We start from the raw sequence: 20,393 nt of genomic DNA, 5'->3' as shown, positions 1-20,393 counted from the left end.
GTTACAAACACGACTCAGACAAGAGAAAGTATTTATCTATAGCCTGATTACATTCCTTCACTTGTGGAATGGGGCTAAGGTAGCGCCTAACTCATGGGCTGATGCAGGAACGCAGTTGTAGCACTGACAACCACGCACGGTACTGTGAGCTCCGTAGCGGAGTTCCCGGGAAGTGTGGAAGCCTGGGGGTGAGGAATGGGTTGTGTGTGGGGAGGGGGTCCGGGGGTGGCGGTGCTCTCAGTCTGAAAGCCTTTTTCCTAGCAGCAGTTGTCACTTATTCCCCCCCCCCCGCCCCCATGGAACAAAATACCAGCAGGAACTGAGTCGTTGCCACATCCCGCTGATCCTCCACGTGGCACGGCAGGGGGTAGCATGGTGGCTCCATTTGTAAGCCCACCTCCACCGCCTCCCTTCCACCTGCCAAAATGGCAGGGGCAGCTTAGCACCACGTGGAAAACCCTAATTTGTAATAAAGTCATCAATAAATACATCTGCCATGCATGCAGGTGGCAGAACACATTTGTGAATTTGAAATCCTGGGTAGAGGAGGGTACGAACTCCGGCAGCTTGTTCCGTCGCCAGGCGTGATGTCTGAGCACTGTTGTCATCACAGTGCTGTTTATCTGCCAAGCTTAGCTGTTTCCTCTCAAGTGAGAGCTAGAAGGTTCAACAGAAGGAAGCTTTATCAAGCCCCAGACAATAGGAAAAGCCACTGTCCTTGGCTTTGCAAAGTGGAAGTTTGAGTCGCTGTACTTTTAGTTTGCCTTCCACCTGTGGCCCTAAGGACCTTTCTGGTGTCCCTCATCACTTTCCTTTACTTCTTATTTCTCTCCCCCCTCCCCCTCCCCTATTCATTACATTCCTGGCTATGTAATGGCGACTGTGAGCAGACTCACTTTTGTTTTGCCATCCTGAAAACATTACTGAGTTACATCACTGCTCACTAAATAAACGCAGACCTGCTTGATGCCAGAGGCAGACCCCCACAGGATGCTTCCTGTGGATGTGCACAGACAGGGATGGCTCTCCAGCCTATGGCCATGGCAACTTGGTCTATTGTGGGAGATGATGCTTTAACTGCACCACCTACATCTGGGGCAATAAAAGGTGTCAGAAGAAAGATGTAATTTAAACACAGGGGGAATTCTAGCTCTAGAAAATTAAACTCAGCCGGGCGGTGGTGGCGCACACCCTTAATCCCAGCACTCGGAAGACAGAGGCAGGCAGATTGCTGTGAGTTCGAGGCCAGCCCTTGGCTACAAAGTGAGTCCAGGATAGCCAAGGCTACACAGAGAAACCCTGTCTGGAAAAAAGAAAGAAAGAAAGAAAGAAAGAAAGAAAGAAAGAAAGAAAGAAAGAAAGAAAGAAAGAAAGAAAATTAAACTCTAGAAATTATGTTAGAGGAATATTGCTGAATATAAATGTTACCCAAGTGAACTTTGTTAAGATTTGAGCCAGGCATGGCAGCATATACCTAAGACCCACCAGTAAGGAGGCTGAGACAAGGGACTGGTGCTTGGTGTCAGCCTGACCTATGCAGGGAGTTCAAAACCAGTCTGTGTTACATAGTGAAATTCCATCAGGAGCTTCATTCAAAAGAGAGAAGAAGAAGAAGAAGAAGAAGAAGAAGAAGAAGAAGAAGGAGGAGGAGGAGGAGGAGGAGGAGGAGGAGGAGAAGGAGAAGGAGAAGGAGAAGGAGAAGAAGAAGAGAAGGAGGAGGAAGAGCAGAAGGAGGAGGAGGAAGGCGGCAGACCCATGTAGGACCAAATTCTGATTCTATATGTGGCCTTGGGTGAGTCATTTTATCTTTTTTATTTCTGTAATCACAGACCCAGGGCGATGGCCTCTGAGTTGCAGAGTGGGCCTGAGGACTGAGGGGGCTCACTCTGCAACACACTTAGCTCATAGAAAAGTGAGCTTACGTTCCCACTCCCGCAACCCCGTGCCCCTTTGAACTGCCTCTTCAACAGATATGAAAAGAAGAATCTCTCAGCACGCCAAAGAACCACAACCTGAGTTTAATTTTATTAAAAAGAAACAGTGGTGTCTTGCCATGTCATGCCCAGACAAGTTTAAAGAAAGAGGGTTGAAGAGAGACTGCTTTAGAGGCTATTGATGCAAAAATACAGGGGTTTAGAGGTCCACGCCCTACAGGTGCCACTGTGATGGGCAAGTATGTGGTGGAGAGACAGAGAGAAAGAGAAGCTGAATGGTTTGAGCACTGTGAAGAAAGGCAGAACTGGAGACTCCAGGGTGGAGAGGAACAGCCTGATGTGAGCAGCCTGCCACCTGAGGCCACGGTCAAGTCTCAGCCCCTGCTGCCTCTGAGGGCCATTACCTGAGTCAGTGGCCACGCATCAGCAGGGGCCTGTGTCACTGTTCTCATGTTACCACCAAAGGCATCTCTGCTCTGGGCTGCCACCTGGGACCAAGTTGATGTCCAAAGGCCAGGCAGAACTGGCCCTACCTCTCACCGACTGCTCTGCACCTCTCCTGGGCAGCACAATAGAGCTGGCCCTGCTGGCAGGGGTGTGGTGAGCAGGCTCTGAGGGTGTGAGTGTGGGAGAGCTGCCCCCACCCTTTGCGGGCTCCAGCATTGGGTGAGCTAGCCAGGAAAATGCTGGAGAGCTCACCATGGTGGTGTGGGTGCAGGAGAGAGAGGGTTCAGGCTGACCAACTCAGCTACCACCCAGGACCAGATCCAGAGCTTTGTGTTGACCCATCCCAACACCTACCGCATCTGTGATCTGCTGGAGCAAGTGAACGGGCTGGTTCTGTAGATCCAAAGCTGCAAGGTCTCCATGACACAGGGTAACAATAGGGTATCCTAGAGGAGTCTCGGTGAGGATCCAGTATTGATGGTTTTATAATTAATAATTAAGGTAGTAAGATATAAGTTAATAAGGTAATAAGATGATAAGATAAGGTAATAAAGGTACCAGATATGTTGTAGAGGAGTTTCTTAAATGAGCAGGGGGAGGGGGAGAAGGAAAGGGGAAAGGGTACCCCAGAGACAGAGACAGGAAAAGTAAGAAGAGAGAGTAGAAACCATGAGGAGGGTCTATTCTTTCAGGCCACACCCTGTGGCAGGTAAGCAGTGACATCACAGGTAGGCGGGCTGAAGCAGAGCCCTAACAGATGGTATAACAAAAGCCAGAGGTCTCAAACCAGACCAATGACTCCTGCAACCAACATTTGTAAGTAAAGATCTGTGGACAAAAAGGTATACTGTGGGGCACACTGTGACACACTACAGGTTCCACAACAAGGTGTGGGTTCTTTTTGTCTTGTTTTGATTTTGGAGGGGAGTTAATTTTTTTTTTTTTTTTTTTTTTGGAGGGGGAAGGTTGCAAGGGCAGAGGACAGATACGAAGGGATTGGGAGATGAGTGATTGGGGCGAATGATGTGAAATTCACAAAGAATCAATTAAAAGTCTTTTTTTTTTTTTAAAGACAAGTTCTTTACAGTGGAATGCTGCCATTGAGTAATGTTATTTTTGGCTGCCATTGCCACTTTTTAGAATTAATTTTTAAAAGAAAATCATTGCCCAACAAATGAGTTTGAGTAAAATTAGTAGAATATTTCAGCTTCTTAGAGGAGGGTTCTTGCGTACACAGCACAGTTGCAGGGAGTACAGAGGCTTCGAGAATGGGTGATGACCATAGAAGATGGCACTGCACTTGGAGATCGTGTCTTGGATTTTCCTGCTCTGGAGATTTCTACTTTCCAACTGATGATCCTCCGTCCTGGTGTCAACTGTTTTAGGAGATAAATGGTACAAATGGGGGGCCTCTTTGCTCATCTATTAGCAAAGGCATCCACACAGGCCATTCGTTAGTGACCTAAGCATCCGCAAAAAATTGCTTGGGGTGGTGAACTTTTCCATCGACTGGCTTTGGAAGAAGCCATTTTGTAAATAGCACTTTAATCGCATGCAAAGGTATAAGGGATTGCAGCAATTAATTCTCAAGCTTTAGAGGTGTTCATCCTTGAGAATTATCTAGTTCTTCAGTGTTAGCATAGGGAGGGATTATCAAGTTCCATCTACTAGGTTAATGTGAATTATCCTCCGGTTTGGCATGGCTGGGTGGTTTTCACAAAGGGAGACGATGGGCTGAATGACTAATGGTACATTTTGTTTTGCATTTCTGTAAAAGAAGAGTAACTGCCCGGAGTTACCCCATTCACAAAGGGGTTTTTAAAACACTTTCCATCTTCCTAAGAACAAGGGCAGGGTACCTGAAGCACAAATGCAGGTCCCAATTCATTTTTTTCTTTCTTTCTTTTTTTTTTTTTTTTTTTTGTGAAAAATTGAAGACTGTTTAAAAAAAAGTTGGGGATGGGGGGAAGGGCCATACTAGGAAAAGACAGTTTCCAGAAAAAGCATTAAGCAGAGAGAGGCTGAGTAATTTAAAACACTCTTCCTTTTCAGTGTAGGTTTTCCACAGGCTTTTCAAATATAAAGGTGAGGACAATGATTAACTTACTTTGTAATTTGTGTCACACAACATTGCAAAAGTGGCTGAAGAATTTTCAAGATAAAAATGAAGGCATAATCCGTAGCCATCTAAATCTGAAAAGTACAGTGGGCACACTTCTTTTTCCTGTGTTTGAAAGCAGCTGCGTGGCAACTGAGGTCCTGAGCAAACCAGAATAGGAGGGGGAAATAACAGACAACCCATAATTGACGACTGTAGGAAATCTTTTCAAATGTTTTTTTTTCTTTAATTTGTTCATAATCACTTTCCTCTTGATTACTACACTGCTGAACATAATATAGCCTGACTTCAAGACCATACTGTTCCAACCACTAAATTCTTAAAGTGTGCATCTCAGGAAATACTTGATACTTAAACCTTTTACCCTTCAATAAAATATAAGTGCATGTGTAAGTGTGTGTGTGTGTGTGTGTGTGTGTGTGTGTGTGAGAGAGAGAGAGAGAGAGAGAGAGAGAGAGAGAGGAGAGAGAGAGAGACACAGACAGAGACAGAGACAGAGGCGAGACAGAGACAGACACAGACAGACAAACTGACTGACACCCTTGGGTTTCTAATAATCTAAGTTAGTAAACTTGAGGTGACATGGACTTCCCAGATTAAATATTGTTTCTGCCAGAGGGCAGCAACATTTGAGTCTGTGGAGTGAGCAAGCGATTACCCCACTTAGTGTGCTTTCTCACCATCTAGCCTTTGAGAATTTGAATAAAATAAAGAGAAAGGGAGGACAAAATTGTGTTCCCCCTGTTTCAGTGCTGAGCCTCACACCTGTCCTCTCATCTTCCACCTTCCTTAGCCCTGGGACTGAGGTTTACACCAGCAGGCGCACTGGATCTCAGGCTTTTGGAGACTGGCCTACCCACTGGCTTAACTCAGGCTCAGCTTGCAGGCAGGCAGTGGGAGGTGGAGCACCTCAGTCTCCACAGTCATCTGAGCCAGTGCCCACCCCAACACTCTGCCCAAGTCTAGTACAAAAAGAAAAGAAAATAGGCTTAGTTTGGAAATGTAGATCTTTCTCTGGAACAAGTGGCCAGGCCCACAGATGAAAAGTCCACTCTTTAGACAAATCCCACTTTTCCTTTATCCTAAGAAATTTCAAACTGGTTAGTTGTTATAATGTTGGTAAAAACATGCTTAAAATGTACAATTTTAGCTTTTGTCAAATGAGTATTCAGTGGCATTAAGGGCATTTCCAATGTTGTGCAACCACTGTTTACATCCATGTCCAGAAGGATTGCTCATCAATCCAAGAGAAATTTGGTACCCAACATGAAGTCATGGGCTCTCCTCCATGGAGCCTCTGGCAACCACATCCTACTCTAAGCTCTGTGATGTCATAGAGTCCACGACTCCTGGGGAAAGACCTCCAGACTCAACCTAGATTACAATTAGCCAAATTTATTAAAAACTGCCAGCAGGGCTGCAGCCTCTAAGCCAAACGACAGGTGTGCCACACAGAGATGGATAAGGAAGAGTCTTTAAAGGTGAAAACCACAGAGCTGTTCTGCTCTGCCAAGATTACACAGTCAAAGTGACTTCAAAACAATTCTTGAATGTCCGCTAAGTGAGTTACAGACGCAAAAAACAAACAAACAAAACACCACCGTGGTCAGTCGTATCATAACACAGCAGATGGTCATAACTGCTCATTTCTGCTTGGAGGTCAAGGAGTTCAGTTGTCAGGGAACTTACCTTCCAGGAACTTGGGTCAGAGACAAATAGCTTTTGGGTATCAAAATGGAGGCCTAGCATAACACGGAGTTTCTTTGGCCATCTCATAGGTACCTGGTATAAGAGAAATAATGTACTGTTTGCCCTTTGTGCTGGCTTATTTCACTTGGCTAGACTCAGTGGGGTCTCAGTGGGGTCTCAGCCACCAAAGACTGCTTTCACCTTGGGCCCAGTCTAAGGCAAGGTCACATTCTGTCCACAACAGTGGGATCAATTTTGCTCTTAGATCAACCACTCTGCTGTAGTAAGGGGTATCAGTTAGCACAGGACCAGACATATTGCCAATGGCTAAACACATAGCAGTGTCTGCTTTGTCATGCTCTTTCCAAACAAGCAGAAAGAGCCAAGCCTTCCCTCTTGCAGAATCCTTTGAAGACCTGGGTCAGAGACCTCGTCTGACCTGCGTCTCCAGATGTCAGCAAATAATTGTGGAAAAACAGTCTCTCCCCGCCCCCTCCCCAGGCAAGTGTTGCACACAGACAGCATATGGCTGCATTATAAACTCTTGAGACGGATCTGCTTCTGGAAGCTTTACATAGTCCTGCTGTTGCCATGGCAACCGCTAGAGCTCCGGGTTCTGCCTGGGCCCTTCCTCCAGCCCTTGGCCACTGAGCTGTGACTGCTGGCTCCTCCGGGAGGACCCAGTATTCAGACTGAAGGGCACTTTGGCAGTATAAGAGAGATGTTACTCCTTTTCACGTCTCATAGCAAGGTTGCTGTTTCCAGTGAGAAGCACCTGCAGTGAGGGTGCTGTCCAGTGGCTCTGGGGTTCCGGGTGTTCCCCAGGGATAGGAACAGATGTAAGTTGGAGGCATGGGGGGATCTGCTCCCCTTCCAGTTCTGCAGTTGAGAAATCATTAGCAAGTGTGTGTATGGTGGAGGGGAGAAGCGAAGACGTGAATGGAGTGGAACCACTTCTTCCTGCTCTGGCATGACGTGGCAGTCCTGTTAGGGGAATACACTGCATGTCAAAGCCTCAGTATAGAAGCCGTAGCCAACACTAAGAAACATCACACAAAAATTTAAATAATGCTGTTTTTCAATTACACCAACATGACTGTTTATGTCAATGGAGTGAATATAAGCCCAAAAAATCAATTAAAGTATTTTTTGGCTGTATTTTTAATTCAAGGCATTTTTAGATCACCGAGATGTATTATTCTGATATGTTCTTTGCACTGGAATTTACTAACTTCTTTATATATATATATATAAATAATTTTGTGAGAACTATATCTATGTCTTATATGTATTTATTTATTGTATTTTTTAGTCATTCATATTACATCTCAATTGCTATCCCATCCCTTGTATTCTCCCATTCCTCCTTCCCTCCTGCTTTCACCCTATTCCCCTCCCCTATGACTGTGACTGAGGGGGACCTCCTACCCCTGCAAATGATCCTAGGGTATTAAGCCTCTTCTTGGTAGCCTGCTGTCCTTCCTCTGAGTGCCACCAGGCCTTCCCATCCAGGGGACATGGTCAAATATGGGGCACCAGAATTCATGTGAAAGTCAGACCCCACTCTCCACTTAAGTGTGTAGAATGTCCTGTCCATTGGCTGAATCTGGGTAGGGATTTGATGCTTACTGCACTACGTCTTATATTTAAAACGACCCCTTTGTGCTTTATTTATTTGTGTAATTAAAATTCATAGACTATATAAAAATCAGGTATTGGACCTAGAGCTGGTCAGATCTTCATGTAGTAAGAAGAAATTAATTTTCTGCATAAAGGTTTAAGAATTTGGAATTCATGGTGCTCCTCACGAGGCTGCATCCCACATGTGTGCATTGCTTAGCACAGAGTATTAGTGGCTGGCCATGAGCTCCCTGTGAGCCAAGTCCAATAAAATGCGGGTACCATCAGTGTCTGAGGTATTTTATCACAGTCTAGGAATGAAGATGGATACTGTTTATGGTTTCCTTGCTGGACGAATTAGGATTGAACAATAATTCACTTGCCTAAAGTAGATGAAAGGTACAGGAAAGGGGTAAAAAAAAAAAAAAAAAGAAGAAGAAGAAGAAGAAGAAGCTGGGCCAGACCTCTTGGCAGGCCAGGCTTGGTGGTGCACACTTTAATCCCAGCACTTGGGAGGGAGAGGCAGAGGCAGAGGCAGGCGGATCGCTGTGAGTTCGAGGCCAGTCTGGTCTACAAAGGCTACACAGAGAGACCCTGTCTCAAAGAGAGAGAGAGAGAGAGAGAGAGAGAGAGAGAGAGAGAGAGAGAGAGAGAGAGAGAATAGAGGCTGGAAGGATAAAGACAACGCATATATATATATATATATATATATATATATATATATATATATATATATAGTTTAAATTTTCAATTAGGTCTCCACATACTGGTGATCTTTGTCTTGAAATCATGCTGCCTCTGCTGCCAACGGTGGAAATGAATTTATAACACTGAATGTCCCTCCCACCCTCCTCACCCCCCAAACCTCCACCCCCCCACCCCCCCACCCCTGTGCTCACAGCTCCTTCTGTTTTCTTTGCACTGTGCTGCAGATCTGCTTGCTTGCTTCTCTCTTCTCCCTGAGGCATTTGCCACAGATGACATAGCACCAATGAGTTTTCTGGTCATAGGATGAGAGTCTGGAGCCTGGAAGGACAGATATCCTGACCTTAGAAAAAATGCTTGGTGAGTACCCCAGACACCACAGCCAACCCCGAGCTCACTTTACTTGCTAGTCAATGGACCTTCGTCCTTGGCCTCGGCAATGAGACCTAATGCCCGTCAGAGCAGTCATCTCTGCTTACATTAGTTTTCTCAGACCTCTAGAGACTGCAGGCTTGGTTTCCTCTGTCAATCAATTCAGTCTTTGTTGCTGCTCTTGCTCAGTGAGTCCTCACTCGAGACGTTTTGTTATAATGGCATATTTAATTAGATCATCTCTGTTTTTTGAAACTGAAGTTCATTTTCACACTTCTCTTAAAACATTCATTTACACACACAAAAACAATATGTATAGATGTGTCTGCAGTGGGAAGGACACTTGCTATTTTGAGATGTGACAGAGAAATTATGGGGGGTAGGGGAGAGAGAAGGGAGGGAAGGTTCTTTAGAGTGAGGGGAGAAAGATAAGTCAGGCATATTCAAGATGCCTGGTGATGTCAGAGTGACGTCTGAGATGCAAATATGCACCTTACATAGTTTAAAAAAAAAAGCAAACTTTGAAATCTTCCTCCTACTGTTTTCCCAACTCTGCCAGACCTCCCAGTCTTCTGTGACCTACTATTTGAGGGAGCTTTCAGACTATCTCTGGACATGCACAGAGTTTATGAGTCAACCCATGTATCTGTTCACTCAATCGATTTGTCAATTGTCTTAGGTTCAAAATAGACAGAGATTTTTTTTTTCTTGTCCCACAAGAAGGTGATATTTCAGCTTGGAAAAGACAGAAAGGTAATTTATCCAGATGCAATAAAGTTGAAAACAGGTTTGTTTGTTTGTTTTTAAATATCAGGTTATGAGAGCTAGGCAAGGGGAACACAGAGAACCCCTGGAGAATCAGGACAGCGGTCAGAGGACCCATCAAGCAGGCCAGGTCTGAGCAGTGACACGAGTCAGGGCAGCTCCACCCCACTTACACTGAGGACTAAGGACGAGGGCTTTACCTAGGCCATTAAGTTACCCTGGGAAGTCCAGCACAACTTGCTCCTCGGAAGTGCCCATTAAGGAACTGTCCGCTGGCTCTCCTCAGGAAGGTAGGCCCGCTCCCTCGGTGGCATCTCACCAATACCAATAAGATCCTCGAATCCTTCATGACACTAGTGTACACCCCTTTCCTGTAGCAGAAGCTGGGGGCAGTGACTATAGCCCCACTGCCCCAAGGGGGCATCTCTGTTCCTTTGCTTTAGGAATCAATGAAGGATAGTGCTAAGCAGACTCATTGTGATCCTTACAGTAGCTTTATATTATTATGGGATAGGTAGTTTGATTCTGTCTAGATAGAATAGAATTTATTAAAGTTATAGGTGAAAGTTTTTGGACTAAGACGATGGCCAAAGTCACATAGATCTTAAATGCTGAATTTGGAAGCCTGTGGTTCCGGCATGAGATGGACTCACTCCGGCCGGTCCTTGCCTGTCAAAGCAGACTCCAGGTTAGGGAGTATCTGCCGCCATATTATTATTATTATTATTTTAAAGATTCTTAGATTGGGTTAAGGGGGGACCTTGTGGAGTGTGATTTGGGACAGACAACAGATTTGTCAGAATTATTAATAGCAATGAAAGACAATCTGGTGGGGCCCTGAGTCCAAGCCCACGAGGCAGAATGTGGACCCTTTTCTACAAGTCTCGGAGGAAGGGCTGGGTTGATGGTCCATGGGACTGCTGGCGTTAGGTGGCCTCTGATTCCTAGGTGGTAGGAGAAGGGAGATTTTGCATTTTTGGAAAGGGCGGAAGGAATGTTGTTAGTGTGTGCCTTAGAGCTTACAGGAGTATTAGGGAGAAGGACATTTGGCTACGGTGTTCCTATTACACCAGCAGCCTTCTGGTGTTTTGGAGCCCAGTAGCCTGGGCCTGAAGCTTCCTGGAGGGAATGAGAATAGCATCTACCATTGTGCTCAAATCCAGCTGCCTGGGCTGTCTTAGAAGGTCACTCGGCAGCGGCAGCGGGGAGTCTCCCTCTCTGTGTAGTAGTGGGCCGGACTCAGCTGTGAAGGCTGAGTTAGCGAGATGGAGCATGTCTGTGTGTGTCTGGTCTGAAATCTAACATTGTTTTCCTGGAATCTGGGTGCCTGAAGAGCTTGTGGGGGGGGGGGGCGGGTGGTCACAGAATCCTGGGAGTCTTTGGGTGATGGCCTTGCCATCTGCTCTACAGCAGCTGCGAGAACGAGGCTCCTGGAATCCTGAATTAATAGGAACTGGAAGTCTGAGCCATCGCTCGGGCAGGACCCTTCTTTCTGTGACTGATTTGTTAATCAAACAAGACCATGAATTCATAAACCGTCTCCAGGGACTGTCTTCTCAGCATGCCACACAGTCGCCACTCACTTCAGGATGCAGCAACAGGGGGGCAATAGACAGAAGTTTAATTTCTGGTGTTTTGTCTCGCTTTTCGGTTATTTGGAAGTGGTAGTTAGAAATAGTCTTTAAGTAGTTTTCAGCTCTTAGCTTAGCTTAAATTTTATAGCAATATCCAACTTGTCATCCAAAGATGCCTTTTTACACAAGGCAAACACACACTACAAGTGAAATCTCCTTGGCATTTTCTGGAAACCCCTGCGAGCCGCCAAATGGCTTTACCCCAGAGTATAGGAAACAAAGCAACTGTGATCGCTCACATATGTGGTAGCAAACTGGAGATATCTGGTCTGTGTTATTATCATCAGCAACATCACCAACTGCTTCTGAGCTTAGGAACCATCTATTACTAAATACAAAGCAGTGCCTATATACAAAGGACCCAAGACATGACGCAGTCCACTTGTAGGCGGTACATACAGGCTCTTTGGCCACTTGCTCAGGTGAATCCTTCATGCCCGGTTTATGAATGAGTGAGTGAGTGACTGACTGAGTGAATGAATAAATGAAATGCTTGTGCTCCAGGCTGTGGTGGGGAAGAGATGAAAGATCTTGACCATTTTGGAGATGATCTGTGAGCCAGAACTCTGACACTCACACCTCAGAGAATCTTCGAGAGTTCATCCTTCCCAAGTTGTTTTCTGCATGAATCATGCTAAAGTTCTCTCCAGACACAGCGGGACTCCAGAGTGCCCGTGATGCAAGGCCTCCACAATGTGTGAATGTGTAGGAAGTGTTTTTAAGATTCTCTTTTGGCAGATGACACAATTAAGGTGCAGTATGTAGGTGGACGTTTTCTAGATTTACGAAATAAAGGAGGCTAGTGGGTGACTACAGAGGCAATGACATTAACGAAGTAGAGAGAAGACAGTTCCAGAGTTAGAAAAGGAAACAAAATCCCTTCGCAGAATACAAAGAGCCATGGAATGCAACACTAATCAAATAAAGCAATTGAAAATACACATCCAGCACTTCGGGAAATGGTGACAACAAAGGCAAAGATTTTTTTTTTTAATTGAAACTTTCACTTTTGTGCTCTTTCATGCCAACACACACACATACACACACTCACACACACACACACACACACACACACACACACACACACACCACCTACATACAAAAGTATAATGTAGGCAAATATGGTTTATAAAAATAAATCAGGGGGTGGGTGAGATGGCTTAGTGCGTAAAGGAACTTGTTGTCAGGCCTGACAGCCTGAGTTTGGTCCCTAGAACACGCGCGGTCAAAGGAGAGAACTGACTACTGTACATTGTCCTCTAATCTCCACTAATGTTCCATAACATGGATGCACACGCATGTACACACACACACACACACACACACACACGCACACACCATAAAATGTCATATTACCAAAACCAACCAATTCACAAAGTATCTTCTAAATATAAACATGGTGGCACTGAGTAGTTTATTTCAAGTAACTTGACCACAGTGAACTTAGTGACAAAGCTGAGATCTTTAACTTTGAAGGCTGACACTTGGTTTTGCTCATACAACAGTGATCTTGGAGGGCCAATTTGTACTAACTGAGGAGCACAGTCAATTTCCAAAATCACAGTATTGTAAATGTAATTTTATTCTCTTGGCTCAATTGTTGTCTGGGAGACGTACTGCCTCCTTCTGCTAACCTAGGTCTAGTCCTGGAAGCTTCTAGCCTCTGTACAATCTAACCTAGGCCTAGGATGTTTTCAGCCCCAGAGACTTACTGCTTAATAAGTTCAGCCTTACTTGTTCTTACTGAGCTCTGGGCTGGCTGGTTCAACTCAGCTGTTCTGGCTCAAGCTCTTCTCCCAGCTGACTTATTTAATCTGGCTTCTCTCTTGGCCTGGAATTGCTCTGCTTGGCAGCAAACTAACTCACCAATCTGCTCTAATCTTCTGGATTCTTCTCTTTTTCTAGCTCATTCTGTCTTCACCTAGTTGGTTCTATCTATCTATCTATCTATCTATCTATCTATCTATCTATCTATCTATATCTATATCTCTCTCCAACCCACCCTGGTACAACTGCCTCCTCTCTCTGAAAAACTACCTCTTAAGTAGTTTCCCTTTCCTTTCTCTTGTGAGAGTTGGGCATATCCTATTCCGTCAAATCTTCTCCGATTCTTCGCCTTTTCTGCCACTCAATTAGACATCACTTTCAAACATGGGAGCTTCTTTCTACAAACAAACTTTACCTTCATTTGAAATTAAAGGCATGTACCACCATGCCTCTACCTAAGCTTTTCTTTACCTAATACTTGCTCTATATCAAGCTGGTCTTGAACTCAGATCTGCTTGCCTGTCTCCTGGATTTAACGAGTATCTGTATTCCAGCTAGATCACACAGACCTAGAAGATCTTTGGATGTGATCTCTTGCCAGAACAGCCATGTTCTCAATTAACATTCCTCTATATAGTGTCACACATAAAACTTCCCCATAAAAAGGAGTCCTCCAATCAAGGCAAACTTGATATCTCTCTATAGAAGACTGTCAAAAGAAATCAAGTTAGAATCAGGAGACTGTAGGAGCAAGGTCTAAGAACACAGGAAGCAGAAGTAACTGCTGATGAGTGGAAGGTGGTAGCCTGGGGGAGTCGATGGAGATGCGCCCAAGAACGAAACAAGAAAGAGAACAGTGGTTGAGGGAGAGATCTCAGTCAGTTAAACGAATTGGTTTCCAGAATCCATATCAAGAAAAGCTGGATAAGATAGTGTGTGCCTGCAATCCACAGCTGAGGAGGCAGAGACATATGAATTCCGGGAGCTTGCTGTTTAGCCAGCTTTGTTACTTGGTAAGGTCCAGCCAATGCTAGATCCTGTCTCTAAAACAAAACAAAACAAAACAAAAAAATTAAGTAAAGAGGTGACGGCGTCCAAGGAACAACTCGTTGTATTCTATCCACATGCATACACATTTATGCACACACATGCATATACACACACAGACAGGAAGGAAAGAAGAAAGGTGCAAAGGAAAGAATGAAGGAAGACTCAAACTACTGCACCAACCAAGGACGATACATGCAGTAAACCTCGAACCCTTACTCAGATCTACCCAACGGACAGGACATTCTCCACAGTTGAGTGGAGAGCGGGGACTGACTCTGACATGAACTCGGATGCTCCATATTTGACCACTTCCCCTTGGTGAGGAGGCCTGGTGGCACTCAGAGAAAAGATAAGCAGGCTACCAGGATGAGACTTGATAGGCTGTGACCATATAGTGGAGGAGGAGGTCCCCTTCTGTCACAGACCTAGGGGAGGGGAATAGGGTGGAAGAGGGAAGGAGGGAGGAACAGGAGGATACAAGTGATGAGTTAACAATTAAGATGTAATCTGAATAAATTAATTTTTTAAAAAAAGAACAAAGAAAGAGTGGAAGGGAAAAAGAACCCTGCGGGAGACAGTTCATTAATTCTATTCAACTGTTTGCCACATGAGAATATGGGCATTTTTAAGAAAAGTAAAATATGGCAATTGTTATGTAAAGTATTTTCTTTTTTTGAAAGTAATTTTTAATTATTTATTTTTTATATTTTTATTAATTTATTCATATTACATCTCAATTGTTATCCCATCCCTTGTATCCTCCCATTCTTCCCTCCCTCCCATTTTCTCCTTACTCCCCTCCCCTAAGACTGTGACTGAAGGGGACCTCCTCCCCCTGTATATGCTCATAGGGTGTCAAGTCTCTTCTTGGTAGCCTGCTATCCTTCCTCTGAGTGCCACCAAGCCTCCCCATCCAGGGGATGTGGTCAAATATGGGGCACCAGAGTTCATGTGAAAAGCATTTTCATTTTAAATTATATTTCTAGTTAACTCATTTAAAAACAAAGCTACAGAAGCCAAACAAACCCACCTATGAGCTAGGTTAGGGTACCACACTCTAGTTTGCATACCCTGAGTTTCCACATTTGATGCCTCTGGATCATAGCAGAGGTGGCCTTTGTCTTACTTTATATCACTCAGGGCCTCGAGTTGAGCCAACTCTGGTGGCTAAGATTGTTAACTTGACAGGACCTTGACTCACTCAAGATTCAAGCCTCTGTGAGGGCTCTTGATTAGGTGGATACCCATGTGGGCTTCAGCGTCTCATAGGCCAGAGTCCCTGGCATGTTTTAGCATGCTACACCACCGTTGTTCTGTGTTATGGGAGTTTGCCACCCCTGGAACATTGGGAAGAACACAGTCCTTGCCTACTGGAATATACTCATCATACTCATCCTCGTCTAGTCTAGTCTTGCTGACCCGACAGCCATGCTGTCTCTCCCTAGATCTGTATTCTTAATGCCAAGAGTTAGATGCAGAGCGCAACCCTTTATTTCTCTCTCTTTCTAGTTTCAGGAAGATGAATCACACAGTGGATTCATGAATTCATAACACTACTTTGTAAAATATGAGCATTTTTTCAAAACCACATTTAAAATTACAGTAGAAATGGAAAGTTTTCCACCTCTGGATAGGAACAATGCTCTTTCCAAATGTCCTGTTGATAACAAACCCCGTTCCATAAGCCATGCATGTGGTGCTTATCTTGCAGTGGGGGGAAAGCAGGAGGAGAGTTCTAGAACTGGTTACATGACACCGACTGCAGAAGCATTGTGACGCTTCCTGTCCTACCACAGCTGGCTCACTGGATGTGTTATTTTGAAAAGCAGCAGGGTGGTAGTAAAAACATTTTCTCCTCAGCTTGACACCCCAGAAGGCACATGGTGCTGCTGCCAGCTGGGAATGAAAGCAGCAAGGCCTTGAAAACAACACATTTTATTGTGTCTTACTTTGGGTGTCCACAAGACTGAGCAGCCACCGGTAAGTGTGGGTGGCACTGCAGAGACAGGCTCTAGGCGTGGGCTTCACTCTGCGGAATGCCATTTTCTGTCCTGCAAGGTAATGGAACCTAGGCTTCCGGGCTTGTCCTGCACAGCCACGGCACTCTTCAAGGGGAAGGTAGAATGTGTTGTTTTGATTCCAGTCTGGTCCAGAAGAAGCAGTGTGCTAGGGGACACGCAAGGACATTTGACAGGTGACCCATGCCCTGAATACTCTGCTTGCCTAACCGTCTTTCTTCAATAGTTCATTAAAGAGAGGGGATGCAATTAATAAAATAAAAAAATATGAAAAAAATCTATAGACTAAAGAGAGACAGACAGAGAGAGAGAGAGAGAGAGAGAGAGAGAGAGAGAGAGAGAGAGAGAGAGAGAGAGAGAGAGACGCTGCCTGATAATCCATACACAAGATTTGTGGGATGCGCCTTTATTTTTGCCATGAACCTCTCTTCCAGATCATACAAATACAAGACATTTTCGTCTTATGGGAAATGTCAAGTACTCACTGAGGTAGACGGGATAGCATAAGAGTGGCCACGTCCCCCACAGTCAGAGTCTATCGGCTTACAGCCAGGTTGTTTCACTTATGCCTGTACCTGATTGTTCGATTCCCAGTGGGTTATGTTAAAGTAAATCCTGAATATTATCTAAACGTTTATATGTATTTTTTAATGCAGACTTTCCCCAAAACACACAATACCAATGTTGTGCCTAGAAGTAAATAATAATTTCTAAATATAAAAGATCAAGGCCTGAGAGATCGCCCGGTGCATATAAGTGTTTACCTCCCCAGCCTGACAAACTGAGTATAATCCCCAGAACTTACAGTGGAAAGAGAGAGTCAATTCCCAGAATCTGTCCTCTGATCTCCACACATGCTGTGACACACTCACAAACAGACACACATAGGTGCACACACATGCATATGTATACATTCATATTAATAAAAATTTTTAAAGAAATAAAAATCTGTTTAATAAAGAATGTAAGAAGTGCAATAAAATAATAAATGTATTTACGTCATAAATACATTTTTTTCTGGTTTACTTAAATCAGGAACCAAATGAGAACCAAAATTAAATTTGCTATTTGTATCTTTGATATACTCCACGTGTATTAACTTTTGTTACTTAGGATGTAAAACAAAGATATATGAGACCACACAAAAGCAACAGTCAGTGCACGTATGAGGACCTGAGAGTCAGCGCCCATTGCTACCCACCGAGCACTGCTCGGGTGGAGATGCGGGACCCCTGGGACTTGCTAGGCAGCCATCCTACCTAATCAATCAGTGAGACCCAGATTCAGTGAGAGACCGGGGCAGAGTGATAGAGGGGGAAGACCCAATGCTAATCTGTTGCTTCCACACAATTGTGCAGTGCACATACAACGGCTTGCACGTGCACATATGTGCACACCCCCTCACGTGTACACATATGTGCATAAAATTATAAGAATGAATTTTTATTTTATAGTGATTTGTTTGTTTGTATTAATTTTTGAGACAGAGGTTCTCCAGGTAGCCCCGACTGTCCTGGGACTCACTCTGTAGACCAGGTTAGTCTCAAACTCACAGAGATCCTTTTTGCCGCTTCCTCCTGAGCGCTGGGATTAAAGTAACAGTTTTGCCACTATCACTCTAACAACGGCAAAGCAAAAACCAGACCTTCATCTGCCAGGAAGCAGATCAGGATTATAAGGCCGTAACCCCGTTGAAGCCAGCCTCAGCAACACAATAAATAAATGAATAAACAAACCTTGTTCTCCACGTTAGAAGCCTTCCCACATTTTCTTATCTCCGCGGTGGGTTCCACTTTGTTTTTGTTTTGAGACAGGATTTCTCTGGGCAGCCCTGGCTGTCCTGGAACTCACTCTCTAGACCAGGCTGGTCTCGAACTCAGACATCTGCCTGCCTCTGCCTCTAGAGCATGCCTGGCTTCTCTCAAAACTTTTATAGTAATTGCTGCTGTGCAAAGACTTTCCTCACCAAATTGAATGCCTGCACATTATATAACCCCATCGTGCCCATTGATGAAGATATGTTTGGAGTTTCAGTATGATCATACTTTCCTTTTCTTTCTTTCTTTTTTTTTTTATTTTTTTATTTTTTTATTTGAGGTTGGGAGTCCCTTGGGCCTCTAGGGTGATTTACTGATCAGACACACCCCTGCAATTTTATATGCTCATCTGTTCCTGAAAATTGGCAGCTGGCTCCCAGAAACCATAACAGTCCCAGTTTGGTTCCTTTGGCCTGGTGAGGAGACATGGGGCAGTTCTCATGGTTTATTTGAGGAGACACTGGTAGTCATTAACTGCTGTGGCCTCTGTTCGTCCCCTGGAAAAGCAGACAGTGCTCTTAACCACCGAGCTGTATGTCCACACCATGAAATACTCTTTTTTTTAAAAAAAATTTGTTCTCATTCTTTGGTTAAATTGTTATTATAAAGCAATGTTCTGGGCTACAGTACTTGTAGGAAGACAGGACAAAACCTCGATTCTTCGACATTTGTCCTTTTCCTTTTAAACGGTATTACTTCTTTGAGAGTTTTGAGTCCATGCACTATTTTGACTATATGCACTGCCCCCTCACAGCAACTCTTCTCAGGCCCACATCCCGTTCTCTACCACCCAACCTTCTGTACTTTAAAAAAAAAACTCCAAGTCCAATTTGACTGTCCAAATATTCTTAGATGTGTGGTCTTCTACTGGAGGGTGGTCAATTTATCTGGGCTTTGCTCTTAAAGAAAACAGACCCTCCCTCTCCTTGTAGCTAATGGTTGCCACTCACGCCACTGCGAGGGATGGGACAGGGTGTCTCCACGCCGGCATTTGGTCTGTCTTGGGGTTGGACAGACGCTGTACATGCTGTCACAGTCACTGTGCGCTCACATGTGAGGTTGCTCTCCTTCCTTGTACTCACCCACCACCTCTGGCTCCTCCACTCTTTCTGCCCCCTCTTCTGCAAGGATACCTGAGCCCTGAGAGGAGGTGGGGAGGTGCAGCACACTTGCTCCCTTTAAGGCCGAGCAGCTGTAGGTCTCTCTTCCATTTAGCCTACTGTGGGTCTTGTGTTAACCACCACCTGTTAAAGAAGCTTCTCAAACGTCAGTTGAAAGACGTATCCATCTATTATATAATGGTAATCACACCCATAGAGGAATCTACTCCTTATGGTATCCATAAAGCGGTCACATCTGGTTTCTTATTTATAGAGTTTCTCCCAGATGCAGTCATTGTAAAGGCATCCTTTCCTCCTTTTTTAATTAAAAATGATCCGTGGTGTGATAATTTGGGATGACTATCTTGTTCTCAAACTTTCACCCAGGGGCTTCAACAGGAGTTGCCAACCCTACTCCTGAATAAATTATGACGTAAACATTGTGAAATGGAAGCAGGGAGGGATGGGTCGGCAGTTAAAGGGACTTGCTATAAAAATGTGTTTCTGCATTCGGTTGTGGTGAGCACCTATCGTTTTAATTGCCAAAGGAACTTAAGCCCATCGAAATGCACGCCCTTCCCCCACTTTCTCTTTCCCCCCTTTCAGTCTGACTCAATAATCCTTTGCTTTAGCTTTCTGGGGTCATCCTTCAAGCCACCACACAAATTCCTTGTTTCAGACTCCCAGATGGGCCAGGGAAAAGAGATACTTACAGGGACCCTGCTGCCATTTTTATGTGAGCTGCCGAGAACCCGCAGCAGTGACACGTCCCAGTGGCTCACGACACAGATGAGCGGTGGGTGGGGACATCGACCTCTCTGAAGTGCTTACACTTGAGAGGCTGAGCGTGGAGACCACTCAGTTGTATGATACGCTATCGGTTCTAGAACCTTGAAGAAAGAGGGTTGTAGATCTTCAGTTTACGGCAAGCCATGAAGCTCAGAAAGTACATGGTTGCACTAAAGGAATGCATATCTCCTGCCGATGGCAGGCAGCTTGCTTCTGTGGATTCTGATCACGCATCCTCGACAAGTGTCCTCTGGTGATGTCAGAGGCCTTGTACAGAAGCGGCCGGCTGCTGAGAAATGAGAAGACATGTTGGTAGATGCGCCTGAGGAGAGCCAAGTCCATACTTCACTGAATGAAAGAGTCAGTCCCTGCTACCCAGCTGGAAAATAGCAGCACGCCCCCGCCCCACCCCAACCCTGCCCCACCCACACCCCTGCCCCACCCACACCCCTGCCCCAACCCAACCCCTGCCCCACCCACACCTCGCCCCACCCACACCCTGCCAAGGAAGCACAGAAGTCTCAGCTGCAACAGGATGATTGCTGTTTTTCTCAAGATCTACCCCAC

General features: G+C 44.9%; 1 long non-coding RNA gene across 1 annotated transcript; it reads right to left on the bottom strand.

Moving 5' to 3' along the window:
• Positions 1 to 6,373: 6,373 nt before the first annotated feature.
• LOC311603014 lies at positions 6,374 to 19,889 on the bottom strand. Its single transcript, XR_014780923.1, has 3 exons — positions 19,751 to 19,889; positions 8,709 to 8,835; positions 6,374 to 7,173 (listed from the first exon to the last, which is right to left on the bottom strand). It is a non-coding gene; the product is annotated as an uncharacterized lncRNA (long non-coding RNA).
• Positions 19,890 to 20,393: the final 504 nt, after the last annotated feature.

Source organism: Acomys minous, assembly GCF_964271855.1.
Source record: "Acomys minous genome assembly, chromosome: 8".
Taxonomy (NCBI): domain Eukaryota; kingdom Metazoa; phylum Chordata; class Mammalia; order Rodentia; family Muridae; genus Acomys; species Acomys minous.
This window is presented reverse-complemented; position numbering and strand designations above follow the sequence as displayed.